Consider the following 15,540-nt stretch of genomic DNA (forward strand, 5'->3'; position numbering starts at 1 on the left):
CCCCTCCCTACCTGTATGTTCCCATCTCAGCAGGACACCTTGGTTCACTCAGTTACATCTGCCAGAAACTGGAGGGTCATTCCACTACACAGTCCATGTTCCCACCCAGTCCACCTCCAATGCACCAGGAATGTTCAAGACTTTTCTCAAATCCATATCCGTGGCCAGTACCTAGTTCCTGGCCACCCCCATTTCTCCCCTGGCCCAAGCAGGGTGTCCCTGCTTCCCCATGAGTGTCCCCTGCCCACCTCCAGCCTGACCTCCTCAAGTTCATTTTCCTTCCAAGGTCATGATCCTCTCAAGTCAGATCTGGCTTATCTGTTCAAGGGATCCCCTTATAAACCTCTTGTCTGTGACTCCCAGAGCACAGCTTCCTCTCTGACCTCTTTCCATCACTCTGCCAGTTGTCCCTCACTGCCCTGAGTGAGTTCCTCCAGTGAGTTCCTCTGTTCGAAGCCTCGGGCCTTCTCACAAGTCATTGTATTATCTTGCTCTCTCATTCTCTCTCTCATTCTCTCTCTCTCTCTCTCTCTCTTTCTCATCCCCCAAATTCCTTAACGTCTCAGTCATGCCTAATTTGACCTTCCTCAGAGGAACCCTCGCCCACCTACTCATCCCCATACGTGCCTCATACACGTACTTGTTGGAGTTTTACCGGCACCCTGTCCTCCAGCACAGCTCTGACATTGGTTCTTCTGTGGAATGTCTGTGGCATCCACAAAGGGAGGCACTGTGTGCCCTGCTCACGTGCCCAGGACACAGTAAACAATAAACTTTGCTTGAGCTCATTTGCAAAGGAATCACTGCAGCAGCCCATTGGCTACTCAGCCTTGTCCAAATTTGGAAAACATTTCATTCCACTGAGAAACACAAAGACGGTTAACTCTGACCTAAACAAGTCCGCCCAGCCCCTCGGTGGTACAACCCCACCATCTTTCCTGCTCCTTTTTTCTTCCTGCCCCAAATATATATGCTTCACCGAAACATCCCCAGGCTAGAAACTCAGATTCAACTACCTTTGCTTACTCCCTCAAGCCTGCCCAGTGCTCGGGTGTTCATGAGTTAAGTGACTGGTGTTAAGACACTAGCTTCGGCTACAGCTTCCCTGGTCACATTTCTGCCAGGTTGTTGTCATTTATCTTCATTCTACAGGAGAGGAAACCAAATCTCTCAGAGTTTTGCAACCACACACCCAGCAAAGCCTCACCCAGCCTGCATTCACTCTTGATTGTTCTGAATAATTCACTGGATTTTCCTTTGTTTTCATGAAACAAGGCCTGACTGGCTCATGATGCATGGGTCTGATAGGTTTCTGCCTGGATGTCTGGTCTGAGATATGAAAACTCTGCACAAATCCAAGACCTCTGGGTATATCTGAACACATCCCAGGTTGTCGTCCGCAAAGGTCTATTCTGCCAATATCCACTTAGACTTGGGACTATTGGGAAAATGTATCTTAACGGAAAAATAACAAATGAGGGGAGGCTGGGTGACTCAGTCCATTAAGCATTTGACTCTTGATTTTGGCTCAGGTCACAATCTCACAGTTTGTGGGATCAAGTCCCTTGTCGGGCTCTGTGCTGAGAGAGGAGCCTGCTTGGGATTCTTTCTCTCCCTCTCTTTTTGTCCCTCGCCCACTCACGTGGGTGCGCACACTCACTCTCTCTCAAAAATAAATAAACTTTTTAAAAAGTCAATATTTTTTAAAAAAAGAAAGAAAAATAACAAATGAGATAAGGACCAATACCAGCTTCCAGGTCCACCCCTTCGCCCATGCCACCACCAATCCCTGCCCAACGGGGAGACTCCTCAAGGCCTAAGAGACATTAGGGGAATTTGATGAAAAGACTGTGGGAAGAATTTGACTGAGTTCCTACTAAGTGCCAGGAACTGGGCTTCACAAGTTGTATTTATGAGACTTCATTTTCACACATGCACACAGAGATGAAGGAAGACATGAGCCCTGCCCTCTATTAACCTTTAATCCAGGAACTTCCTAGAGGAAGGAAGGCTGGACCTGCAAGGTGCACCCCTCCTTACTGCCCCACATGACCCAGTCCACGAGCCCAGCCCAGCCCCTAGCTCCACACAGCTCTGGGTGAAAGAGGAGCAGGAAGAGGACCTTGAACTCAGCAACGGACCAGGATGATATGGCCAGAAAGCTTATCTCCCTTGAAGGCCAGTCCTTCGATCCCACGATGGGAGGAAGGGGAGAGGAAGGAATGACAAAGCACAGGGAAGATGTTCCTGAAGGACACTGGAAGGACACCTGGGGACACTGCAGGAAGGACACCACACAGCAAACTTCACCGTCCTCCCCCAGCTCTCAGACTCATGTTCCAGCTGTTCGTCAACAAATACTGTCCACTGGCCTGGATGATTTTTCTTGCTCAATATAAGTGATCCCGATGCTAGTGTGTTAATATTATACTTTCTCCTTTAACAGCCATGTAATGCCTCTTATCTTTAGTTGTTTCAAGTACTTCTGAAACACTTTTCAGATAAATATTAAGCCATAAATCAACGGCTAATATAAAAAGAAGTGTAATTTTAAAATGTGACATTTGGTGGAAAGGATTAAACCTCATCTTTAAAAATCTGCAATCTGGTGAATCTTAATTTATTTTGACGCTGTGAAGGTGAAGGTTCACTGGGTTATCTTCCACTGCAGGAAAAAAGTTTATACAAGTGTTTCCTGCTTGTTTGGTATCTGGAAAAACTGAAAAATAACAGGAAACACACACACACACATACACAAATGCGCATACACACACATAAGGCGACAGTTTCCGTGTAGACTTCAAAATGTTCCTTCCTTTTCTAACCAGCATGACCCTGCTGGTGGGCTGAGCTCTGCCCTGGGAGTCTGCTGAGGACAAGACCAAGGGCTGAGTCTGCACACCTGCCCCTTTGGTGAGCACAGCCCTTCCTAATGGAGGCTGTCTTCCCATATCTGAACTCTCCAACCAAAGATGCCTCAGAAAATTCCTTAGACCCTTACTCATTCCCAGGAGTGGGGCCTGCCCAGGCCTCTCACAGGTCGACTGCAAAGCCCAACTGGCCAGGGCACCTGTCCCGGCACCCTCTGAATGGGCAAGTCCCTTTGCTTCCAAAGTCTGAGATTCCTGGGGACGTGAAGAGGCATCACTCCCACCCCTCTGAGCTATATAAAGGCAAAGGACTGAGACCAGGGAGAAAGACATTCTTAGAAATTTTAATAAATTTTATTACGCCATCAATTAGCAAAAGATAAATAAGAAATTGAAAGAAAGCCAAGAGAAAAATGGTGTAAGAATGGAAAGAACAGGGAAAAAAAAGACTGGAAAGAGCAAGAAGAAAGAAGGGAAGGAGGGAGAGGAAAAGGGAGAACAGAATGACGGAGGGAGGGAAGGGCAAGCAGGGAGGAAAGGAAAGGGAAAAGAGAAGGTGCAAGCCCCACCTTGCTTTCAGCCCTGATGTATCTGGGGACAAGACACCTGAATGGGACACAGGTATGCCCACAGTGTCTCAAGTACATTCACTCGTCACTGAGATGTCAGTGAATGTTTTGCAGTGAGTGAATACAAGTACCGCCCACATACAGGTGACCCAGTCATAACCTGGGAAGCATTCACTCACTCTCCCAATCCCATGTAGATCAGGCCCATCCACAGTCAAGGCTGAAACAGTTAAGTCCTTGTAGGAGGGTGAGTGCCAAGTTATGGGAAAAGGGCCTGGAGATCTGCTACTTTAGCCTCTGACCTTGAAAGAATCAGAGAGAGGCCTGAGGCAGAAAAGTCAGGAGGGGCCCTGGCCAAGATTGAGAGGCTGATTCTAACAGTCCCCAGCATGCCCAACACCCTGTTCCTCCATGTCAGGGAGACTTGCCTCCACAGGCTGAGCTGTAGGCTGAAGCCCTGAGGCCAGGCCCCACCTCACTACTGACTTTCACCAAATACTCAGGACCACCATTTATCTAGTGCTATTTCACTCTGGTCATTATGTACTTTGTTTCAATAAATGACTTACTCTAATCCTCAGAGGAGAGTCTTTCCTCACTTTAAAGCTGAGAGACAGAAGCTGAAGAATACACAGGGACACAGGGACCTGCCCAGGGCCAAACCCTACTTGAGGCAGGTACACCCCAAAACTCAGGTGAGCCCTAAACAGAGGGCACCAGATTGGAGGCTCTGGGCCCAGAAATCCTCTCTAAAGTAGCAGGTGTCAGAGACGGAAGCAGGAGGACTATGCTGCCGCAGCTGCCTGGGAGACAACCAGACAGAGGGTGCTGTGAGGGGAGAGAAACCCTGGAGACCCTACCAAGTCTCCCAGATTCCATCAGGCTCTGCTGCCCCCTTGTGGCCAGCACGCACAGCACCGAAGGGGCGCTTCCCTGCGGGAGGACAGAGGGACAGATACAATCTTATAAATGTGGATGGGAGCACAGGAAACCAGGCACAAAAGACCGCAGGCTACACGACTTCTGATAGATGAAATTAGACAACGGGCAAAACGGAAGGCAAACGGATCCGCGGTGGCAGAAGGCCGATGAGGAGTTCCGTGGCACTGAGGGGTAGTTAGGACAGGAAAGGATACCACATATCCTGGGGTGGTGGGGCTTAATTCATACTTATCGACTTACTGAAGTTAGCTTATTTATTTTATTTATTATTTTTATTTTATGTATTTATTGTAATTAAATATTATTCATTTTTAAAGAACAAAACTGAGTTCCCACAAGAAAGTGCTGGGACAGATGTCAACATCTCTGTCCAACCAAGTCTCCACACATTGGTTTGGCTCCATTCTCACTGTTCCTCTAAAGCCTGGTAGGGTGAGGATCCCCCTTCACAGACACCCCCATACGTACACACACACACACACACACACACACACACACATCACTGCATCCTGTCTTTGCAAAAGGTCCACACTGCCAGGCCTTGGCTCTGCCATTTCCCCCAAACCAAAAGCTGTCTTCTCCACCTGCCCCCTCCCATTTCACCCCTCACTGTGCCCCTAGTGAAAGGTCATAGGACACAATCTCTACACTCACTTGTTCAGTGGGCATCTATTGACAGCTGGCTTCAAGCATCTGGGGAGACAAAGAAAGTCTCTTGCCCCAGACATTCTCACAACCTGGCCACTTAATATGACACATGGCAAAGCAGAGAAACCGCAAGGCAATGTGAGCAAGAAGCGTGGACCCTCAGATACACTAAAGATACGATACACCTAAGGGAGGCCCTGGGCAGACTTGCTGGAGAAGTGCCCTAGGTTTGCAATGTTGACTCCCCTTGAGAAACTCCAAATTCCCTGGAACAAAGCTGGAAGTGGCTAGTCCAAGTGTGACACCTCTGAGAAGACAGCTTCCTTGCTGAGGAGACACTGACTCAGAGTTGGAACCAGAGATTCAAGGTAGAGGGAGGGAGTGAAAGACTGAATCCCAAGAGGGTGAGCGATGGAAAGGAAGCTGAAGATTCTGCCTTACAGTTTGTGGTGAGAAAAAGCACAGCGCTGAGTGAGGAGAGAGGGTCTCCCACCACATGGAAACTCAGTTTTAGCCAGCCCACCTGAGGCCAGAGTGTGAGAGAAGAGAGGTGGAGGGCCCCAGAAGGAAGCAGAATTCCATTAAGATGGTTCAATTACAAAGTTGTAAAGAAGTAATTTATCTGGGGGTAGGTGGGACAGGGGAACAGCAGGGGCTTCTGAGGCACCTGAGAGCCTTTATTCCCCCTCCCAGCCTTAAAGGGACAGGGAAGAGGAGCCCAGATACTGGCAGGGAGGGAGGGAGAATACCCCACCTACTCTCCCTCCACCAAAGCCTCCCTCTAGTGCCTCCCATTGGCTGTACCCGGTGAGAAGCCACCAGCAAGTCCCTAAGCCCTCCCTCCCTGTGATCAATCCAGGGAGTCCGTGTCCCCAGTTACAGAGTGAGGCAGGGAAAGGTGAGAAAAGACAAGGAAGAGGGGGCAGACAGGGAGTAACACAACAAAGGACAAAGGGACCCAGGGGAAGAGGTTAACATGAGAACCCCCACCTGATCCATCTCTGCCACAAGCACCTTCCCAAGTGATCCAACTACTGCTTCTGCCAGATGACAACCCTCCCCCCAACAAAGATAAGGACACCAGTGACAAGCCCAGTGAGTGGGGAATCTGGGTGCATATACAGGTGGGAGAGGTAGGGAGGCCTGCCAGGCAGCTCTGGAGTGGACAAAACACAATTCTTGATGTCTCCAGGCCCAAAGTCATAGCCCAGACTAGGAACGGTGGGGAGCCTCCCAGCAGGTGTTGAAAAAGACCTGAGGACTAGGTTCTATGTAGGTTTACCCCCAGGAGCCTTCCCCAGGGACAGCCCCCATCCACTTCTGCCACCATCACCACCACAGAGGCCAGGAAGAATCACCCCCTGCATCCTTTTAGTTCACACTCAAAAGGCAGAGATTCATTTTTAGAGAACTTTGCATAGGAAATGCAAAAGGAAACATAAGGACACAGAAAAGGATTGTCAAAATACAAGGCTCTCACGGGCCTATACAATGACAGCTGGCCAGGGAGCCAAGCACAGTAGCTGAGTGGGACCAGCCTCAGGCTATTCCAGAACCACCTCCTCTCCCCAAATCTCTCACCCCATTGAGCTCTGAGGCTGTTCCCGATGCCCCAGATTTACTCTGCAGATGTCTCTCCATCCCCTCAGGACTCTCCTGTCACACCTGTCTGCTCTGGGAAGCCCAGTGCCTTAACCCCATGATCCCAGCTCCCCCTCTCCCGCCTTGCCTTCCTGCACTCACCAGCCCTATTCTCGTGCACCACCCTCACCCACACAGACTAGCTTCTGTGGGCAACAGCCATCCTCAATTTCCTTTGACCGGCCCCTCCAAGTCTTCCCTGCCACTCAGTTCTTCTCAGTCCCTCCTCAAATTACTCACTGCCATCAGGTGTCAGATAGGAGACCCAAAGGAGCCCTGGAAACTTCTGGTTCAAACCCTTGGGTTCAAGTTATCCACTGACCTTGCTCACCATTTCCCACTCTATCTTCTCTACCTCTAAACTGATACCTTCTCCTTGGCTAAAAATACAGATGGGCAGAGGGAGTGGCTCCCAATGATTGTGGCTGGCTGCCTCTCCCTGAGGCAACCTGGCCTTCCCTGGCCCTGGGCCTTCCCCCATTGCAGGGTAAGAGTCCTGTCATGCCCTAGACCTGCACCCAGCACATGTACACTGCCCCTCTTCCAGAGTGCCAAGCCTGGCCACTGGCTTCTGAAGAGGTCTGCAGGGCACAGGCCACACCAGCACCTGCTGGGAGACAGGGGTCAGTCTGCTCCTCCCCCTTTCCACAGCCAAGAGTTGGACACCCTCAGTGGGCCGAAGCCCAGCACCCACACTTCAAGGAGGCCTTCCCCCCAGGGAGCAGGTGACAGGTCACATTCACCAAAGGATATGCTTTGGGGGTATGGGGGTGAAAAGTCTTCCAGAAGCTTCCTAAGGGCCTCCCCTTTTCCCAAGTCCCAGAGGTCACAGAAGGGGAGAGTCTTCAGGCCTCAACTGCACCCAAGGAGCTCCTGTGCCCAGAGGGGCAGAATCCACAGTGCCTCTGCCCACATCAAGCCCAGAGCTCTCCCTTTGAGGGAAGGGAATCAAGAGTTTGGGGTTAGATGGGTTTCTGTTGACTTTTTTGTTAGACATCTTGGTGGGGAGTGGAAGACACAGTTGAACATGTAGGTCTTAAGCCCAAGAAAAGTTCTGGAGCGCCTGGGTGGCTCAGTCAGTTGAGCATCCGACTTTGACTAAGGTCATGATCTTGCAGTTTGTGAGTTCAAAGCCTGCATCGGGCTCTGTGCTGACAGCTCAGAGCCTGGAGCCTGCTTTGATTCTGTGTCTCCCTCTCTCTCTGCCCATCCCCTACTCAAGCTCTCTCTCTCTCTCTCTCTCTCTCTCTCTCTCTCTCAAAAAATAAATAAACATTATTAAAAAAAGAAAAGTTCTGGGCTGGAAACATCCTTTGTGTGGCTACAGGACCATTTGATGGTGGTCAGAGCTGTGGGGATGGAGAACAGCTGGCTTCTCTCTGAGCTTCCACAGGGGATGTTCATACCACCTCCCTTCACATCCACAGTTTTACTTATTATAACTGTCCGGGTATCCCACACAGTTTGGGCACCTCTGGAGGGCAGTGGAAGGTCAAAGATCCTTTAGTGTAGACAGATCCTCCCAACACCTAAAGCTGGGTCAGGCCCAGAGAACCCATGAGGAAGGTACCATGCTGGGCAGCTCTTGCCCCATGACTGTGCCAGGCTAGGGCCCAGGACCCAGGAGAGCCACTCCCAGCCTTTCCATCAACATAGGCCATGGACCAGAGACTTTACCTCTTGTTCCAAACACCCAGGGAGGGTGGGTTGTGAGTAGACCCGAGCAGCCCACGCAGGTAGCTAGCTGCCAATCTCAACACCTCTGGCTGCGTTCGCTGCACGATGACCTCTCTGCCCCCACATCACGCATATTGGGAACCTCTGCATCCTCACTGAGTCTGCCCTCTAAACAGTTCCCCTCAGGGAAATTCCTAAAGCCCCAGCCTGCTGCCCCCACCCCAGTCACACCCCACCCCCATTACCTTCCCTACTCCACCTCTCCCCATCCTAAACTCAACTCTCCCAACCACCCCCCGTCCCAGCCACTTCCCCTTCCCACTCCAGACCCTTCACCACCCCACTCCCAGCTACTGCCTAAGGGCTTCTTCCTCCTACCACTGAGAAAGCACTACCCTTCCACTGAAAACACATCCAACAGTCCTCTTTCTTCACCAAGAATTCAGTAAACTTTGGCAAAAGAGGTAGAAAAAAAAAGGAGAAAACACACAGATTCACAAACCCTTTGGGCCCTGGGGCTTAGGACGTAGAGACATTTACTAGAGGTCAAGTAGTACTTTTGCTTCTCTTACTTATCCTGCCAATTGTTTAAATACTTATCAACTTGTGGACTTAAATTTCCTTAATATTTAAATAAATTTGTTCCTCATACTAGGCCCCAGTACAAGACTGCTTCTCTTCAGGAAAAGAATAAGTAAGTCGTTGTGCTATCTTTAACTTTTGTCTGCTTATGCAATAGTTTGTAATTTTAAAATGGAGAATTTTCTGAATCAGTCTATGATCATGTGTGTCCAGTAAAAATGTTAGTCTATTTTACGGGTTTAATTGCCAATCTTTCTGGCAAAGGGATAACCCGTAATGTTGCACCACCCAGCAGCTCCAGTTTAGGGTCTTCTAGGACAGTATCTGACTGGTCAAGTACCCATGTACCTCCCTGTGCACCTCCCATGCTCCTAATCCAGCACCTACTGACTGACCCACACTAGTCCCAACCTCCCCGGCCAAGGTCTGAGTGCCCAGGGCCAGTAGTGTGCTGAGGAAAAGGGACAGGCACAGTTCACCGACTTAGGAAGAATACACTTTGTGCTATGTCAGGAGCCGCTTTCAGCCCCTTCTGGATCCCAGACCTAGAGAGGCAACCATTTCCCCAGCCCACCCCTCCTCCCAGGTCAGACTTTCCAGAAGGTACTACTCTGGGCTCTCACATCATGAAAGTATGTCAGCATCTTCAGGGTCAGCTTCAGAGCCACTGTCCAGAAGCCCCAAGGGCCCTATCTATACCTTCCATGAGCACAGAGCAGTCACTCGATGTAATAAATTCTCCAGAATATCCAAGAACCAAGAACCACATATGGGTCATCTGTGGGGAGAGGGCCAGGGCAGCTGAGAGATGCATGTGGGGAGAGCAGTCCCTATAAGAAAGGCAATTAGCCTGATTCACAAGATCCCAGGATCCAGGAAATGGAAAAGCTTCTCTGAAGCTGGAAGGAGGTCATTTAGGAAATACTGAAAAATTTTAAGTATCCCACACTGTGCTCAACACCTCCTGTTTTTGCAAGTCACTCTTCTGCCCCACCCCCATAATTTGTCCTCTTCCCAGACTTCCAACCGCTTCTGCCCGATTTTAACAATATCCCACTTAGATTTCCAGACCCATTGTTATAACTACCTTGCACACTCAACTCCCATTTTCCGCATTCTCTCCATCATACCACCCTGGAAAAATCCAGCTTTGCCTAAATCCAACTTCCCACCTACTCCATGTCTAAATACAAGCAGCTAAGTGATTGGATAAAAATACTCAAACATGCCTATGGAATAGTTATAATCACAAACTTCAAGCTCATCGATAAAAGGACACAGAATTTTCCTGTTTACTCACTCACAAACTTTCAAGGCAATTATTTCACATTTTCTTCTTAATTACACACCCTCCCTCCCCTCCACTTTCAACTGATAACCAACTCCTCCACTTGGTCAATGAACCCCAGCCCCTCCCACCTATTCAAGGACATTCCTCCTGCAACCCTCCCTCTTCTGCAATGCTGCCTTTCCCTCTGAAAATCACACCCACAAGAAAACAAACATGGTATACTTCCTATCTTAAAACGCAAATGGCAGGGAGCCAAGATGGCAGAACAGCATGGAAGGTTTTTTTGTGTCTTGCGTCCATGAAATACATCCAGATCAACACTAAACCATCCTGCATACCTAGAAAACTGATCTGAGGATTAAAACAACAATCTGCATAACCTGAACCACAAAATTCAGCAGGTACATGGCACGGAGAGGTGAACTGGGGGAGACAGAAGCCACGGAGGGCAAGGAGCTGTTTTTGCATGCAGAGAAAGGATGGAGACAGGGGGGCGGGGGAGAATATGGGAAAAGCACCCCCCCAAACCAGCTGGAGAGAAAGGGGAAAAGTGGAAACAGTCACAGGGATTAAACTAAAAAGGGAGAAAGGAGAAACGAGAGGGTTTAAATTCCATTAAAACTCTATAAACAGGGGGAGCACAGAGTCTGAAACTCCACAGCCCGACACCTGGTGGTGCTCTGGTGTGAAGGGCAATTCCCCAGGAGCAGAGTGAAGTCCGGGGATCTTCAGGCCACACAGGGAGAGGAGGTTCCCCTGCTGGGAGGACATCTGGTAGAAGCTGTGTGCCCACCCTCAAGGCAAAGGCCCCAGTGGATACAGGAGAACAATCATATTTACTGGTGCTGGAACAAGGTTGTTGGGGGTGAAGCCTGGTGCCAGATGCATGTTGTGAGTTGCCATAATCCCTGACACAGTGCTACTACACAACCGTGTGAACTCTTTCTGGAGCAAGCTGGCACCCAGCCATAGTCTCTGGGCATTGGCAGCAGCACAGTCCCACAAACGTTTCTGGGTGCAGCTGGCACCTGTCCTTTGCTCTGTGAGACCCTCCCACAGAGGGACAGAATGGGTCAAAGAAACAGGCCCTCAGAATTAAGGGGTCAGGAAACACAGTTGCATCTGAGATGAAACTCAGGAGGGAGGTGCTGCCTGGGCCTTGGTCATGGACAGTGTAAAATTGGGGAGTGGACAGAAGCCAAAGACAAAGGATGGGTGAGTGATTGCTGATAGGGGAAAACAGGGTTCCGATACTAGAGACTGGGTAGCTGGGTGACACCATTTTCACCACTCTGGCGCAGGCACATACACCCCTACAAGCGCCACAACAATCCACCCCAGGAAGCGAAGCAGCGCCATCTAGTGGAGAACAAGGCCATTACATTAAGCCCCACCCAACTGGGCCAACTTCACTCTTCAGGAACACAAGTCTCTCTGCCTGCTTAGTTTACAGACTATAAAGCACTTCATAGTTTGACTTTGAGGGGAAAACGAACTAATTTCAATCATATTTCAGTCTGTTCCCTGGTCCATCTGTTCAATTTTCTTTCTTTTTCCTTTTTATTTTTACTCTTTTCGTTTCTTTTCTTTTTCTTGAATGCACAAAGAGAAAAAATTTATTTTCATTTTCAATTTTTATTAAAAGTATTTTTAATTTTTTTCTACTATATTTTTTACTTTTGGGTAAATGGAAGAATGGATAAATAAGATGTGATATGTATATATACAATGGAGTATTACTCGGCAATCAAAAACAATGAAATCTTGCCATGTGCAACTACGTGGATGGAACTGGAGGGTATTACGCTAAGTGAAAAGTCAGTCAGAGAAAGACATAGCCATATGACTTCACTCATATGAGGATTTTAAGATACAAAACAGATGAACATAAGGGAAGGGAAACAAAAATAACATAAAAACAGGGAGGGGGACAAAACAGAAGAGACTCTATGGAGAACCAACTGAGGGTTACAGGAGGGGCGGTGGGAGGGGAGATGGACTAAATGGGTAAGGGGCACTAAGGAATCTACTCCTGAACTCATTGTGGCACTATATGCTCACTAATTTGGATGTAAATTTTAAAAAATAAAAAATCAGAGCGCCTGGGTGGCTCAGTCGGTTAAGTGTCCCATTCGCCTCAGGTCATGATCTCTCCATCTGTGAGTCTGAGCCCTGCGTAGGGCTCTCTGCTGACAGCTCAGAGAGTGGACCCCCTTTCAGATTCTGTGTCTCCCTCTCTCTCTGCCCCTCCCCTGTTCATGCTCAGTCTCTCTCTGTCTCAAAAATAAATAAACGTTAAAAAAATTAAATTAAGTTAAATTAAATTAAATTAAATTAATAAATAAAAATAAATAAAAAGCAATAAATAAATAAATAAATGTATGTCTCAATTTTTACCTGGGGGAGAAAAAGGAAAAAAAAAAAAAAAGAAGCTGAGTGAATCCCAAACAGCATATTTCCATGTGTTAATTAGCCATTGGTACATCTTCTTGGGGGAAAAGCTGTTCAAATATTTTGCCCATTTCTGAGTCTCATGATTGAGTTATGAATTTTTCATATATTCTGGATACAAGTCCCCTATCTGATATATGATTTGCAAATATTTACTCTCATTCTGTTGCTTGTCTTTTCATTTTCTTAAGGCTCCTTTCAGAGCACAAAAATTTTTAATTTTGATAAAGTCCAATTTATCAAAATTTTATTTTCTTGCTTATGCATCGGTATCACATGTTAAAACCATTGTCCAATCCAAAATCATGATATTCACTCTTAGGGTTTCTTTTAACATTTTGATACTTTAGCTATTATGTTTAGGTCTATGATTGATTTTGAGTGAACTTTTGTGTATTTTGTGAGGTAAGTGTCCAAACTCATTCTTTGTATGTAGAGAACCAATCGTCCCAGTACTATTTGGTGTTTCTTTGTTTGTTTGTTTGTTTTTAAATTTTTTTCACATTTTTTCATTTTTGAGAGTGAGAGAGACAGAGCAAGAGCGGGGGAGGGGCAGAGAGAGAGGTAGACACAGAATGTGAAGCAGGCCCCAGGCTCTGAGCTGTAAGCACAGGGCCTGATGTGGGGCTTGAACTCACGAAGTGAGAGATTATGACCTGAGCCGAAGTCGGACACTTAACTGACTGAGCCACCCAGGCGCCCCTATTTGGTTGTGGGTTTTTTTAATGTTAACATATTTATTTTACGACAGAGAGTGAGTAGGACAGAGGGGCAGAGAGAGACAGAGACAGAGAGACAGAGTCAGAGAGAATTCCAAGCAGGCTCCACATTCAGCGCTCGATGCAGGACTTGATCTCATAACTATGAGATCATGACCTGAGCCAAAATCAAGAGTCTGGTGCTTAACTGGCCAAGCCACCCAGGTGCCCCCCACTACCATTTGTTGAAAACACTTTTCTTCGTCCCTCTGAATTGTCTCGGCACCTTGGTTGAAAATCAATTGACCATAAATCAATTCTATCGCATTGAGCTTAATGTCTAAATTTATGTCCATACCACACTGCCTTGATTACCATAGCTTTGTCATAACTTTTGAAAGTGGGAAATATAAATCTATTGTTTTGGCTATTCTGAGTCCTTCATATTTCCTATGAATTTTATGGAAGTTTTTTGAGTTGAGGGAGCAAGCCATATGGGTAGCTGGGGGGAAAAAGCAGTCCAGGGAGTGGGAAGAACAAGTACAAAGGTCCTCAGGTGTGAATGTGCCTGTTTACAGAACACTTAGGAGGCCAGTGTGGCACAGTGGAGGGGAGGAGTAATAGGAGATGAGGTCAGAGAGGTAAACAAGGCAGGAGAGGAAAGGAGCCAATATGTAGGGCCTTGCCGGCCCTTTAATAAATTTGGCTTTACTATCAGTGAATGCAGAAGTGATTGGAGAGTTTTGGGCATAGGAGCGACATGGTCTGACTCATATTTTAGCAGATTCACTGTGACTACTGTATAGACAAATAGCCAAGGGAGCAATGACAACAGCAAGGAGGCAAGTTAGGAGATGCAAGAGATGATGGTGGTTTGGACTAGGGTGCTACCAGTGGGGATGAGAAGAGATGAGAAGTGGTCAGATTCTGGAAAGATTGTGAATGTCGGCCAGTAGGATTTAAGACAGATTGGATATACAGTATGAGAGAGAGGAGTCAGCACTGTCTCCAAGGATCTGGGCCTGAACGACTAAAAGAATAGGCAAAGGCCAAGTCCATTGAGAGGAAGGAGAAGGTTTGGAGAGGAAGATCGCATCAGTTCTGGACACGACCAGTCCAGTACTCATGAGACCCTGGAAGTGTACATTAAGAGTTTAAGAGAGTAGTCTGATCTAGAAACACTAATTTGGGAGTCATCAACACAAAGGTAGTCTTCCTAGGTGATATTTAAATCTGGCAAAGACATGAGACTGGATGGGATCACTCAGGGACAGATGAAAAATAGAACAGGCCCAGAGATTGCACCATGGACACCACTGTGATACAAAGTTAAGGAGATGAGAAGTCACCAGCAGGGAAGGGAGGTCTGAGGGAACAAGAGAGGCTCCAAGTCTCCTGAGCTATATAATCACAAGTAATCTCTCAGGGTGGGCCAACTGTTGTGCATTTCTACATCTACCGTGAGCATCTTCTCTGTGTTTGGTCACATTATCAAGGCTCAGCTCAGAGATGGATCCTATCTTAAAGTCAAAAGTTCCCAGGACTAAAGTGTGAATGATTGACAAGTTTATTCTCCTCAGGGGATATACAATATAAGAAGAGTCAGTTGAGTAAAACAAACCTCTATTTGATGGGATGTTGTAAGGAATGAGGTCACTTTACACCAGAAAGAACTTTCTGTGTCTCCTGGGACAGAGAAACAAGCTCTTAGGAAAGCATCAATACTCTTTTGGACGGTAAGATCCTAGAGGCCAGGGAGAGTATCTGTGACCCAAGCACAACTCATAACACCTGAACAGGTGCATGCTGTCTTCCTTAGGCAGGGATAAGGCAAGAAGTGGGCTGTGCACTTTCTTGACAATGTCTTCTTTTTTAATGTTTATTTATTTTTGAGAGAGAATGACAGACAGAGTGCAAGTGGGGGAGAGGCAGAGAGAGCGGGAGACACAGAACCCGAAGCAGGCTCCAGGCTCCGAGCTGTAAGCACAGAGCCCGACTCACGGCTCGAACTCACGAACCACAAGATCATGACCTGAGCCGAAGTCGGGTGCTCAACTGACTGAGCCACCCAGGTGCCCCATCTTTTTTTTTTATGTTTACTTACTTTTGTGTATGAGAGAGAGAGAGAGCGCGAGCAGGGGAGGGGCAGAGAGAGAAGGAGACAGAGAATC

The sequence above is a fragment of the Acinonyx jubatus genome, chromosome B2, assembly GCF_027475565.1.
Source record: "Acinonyx jubatus isolate Ajub_Pintada_27869175 chromosome B2, VMU_Ajub_asm_v1.0, whole genome shotgun sequence".
NCBI classification, from domain to species: domain Eukaryota; kingdom Metazoa; phylum Chordata; class Mammalia; order Carnivora; family Felidae; genus Acinonyx; species Acinonyx jubatus.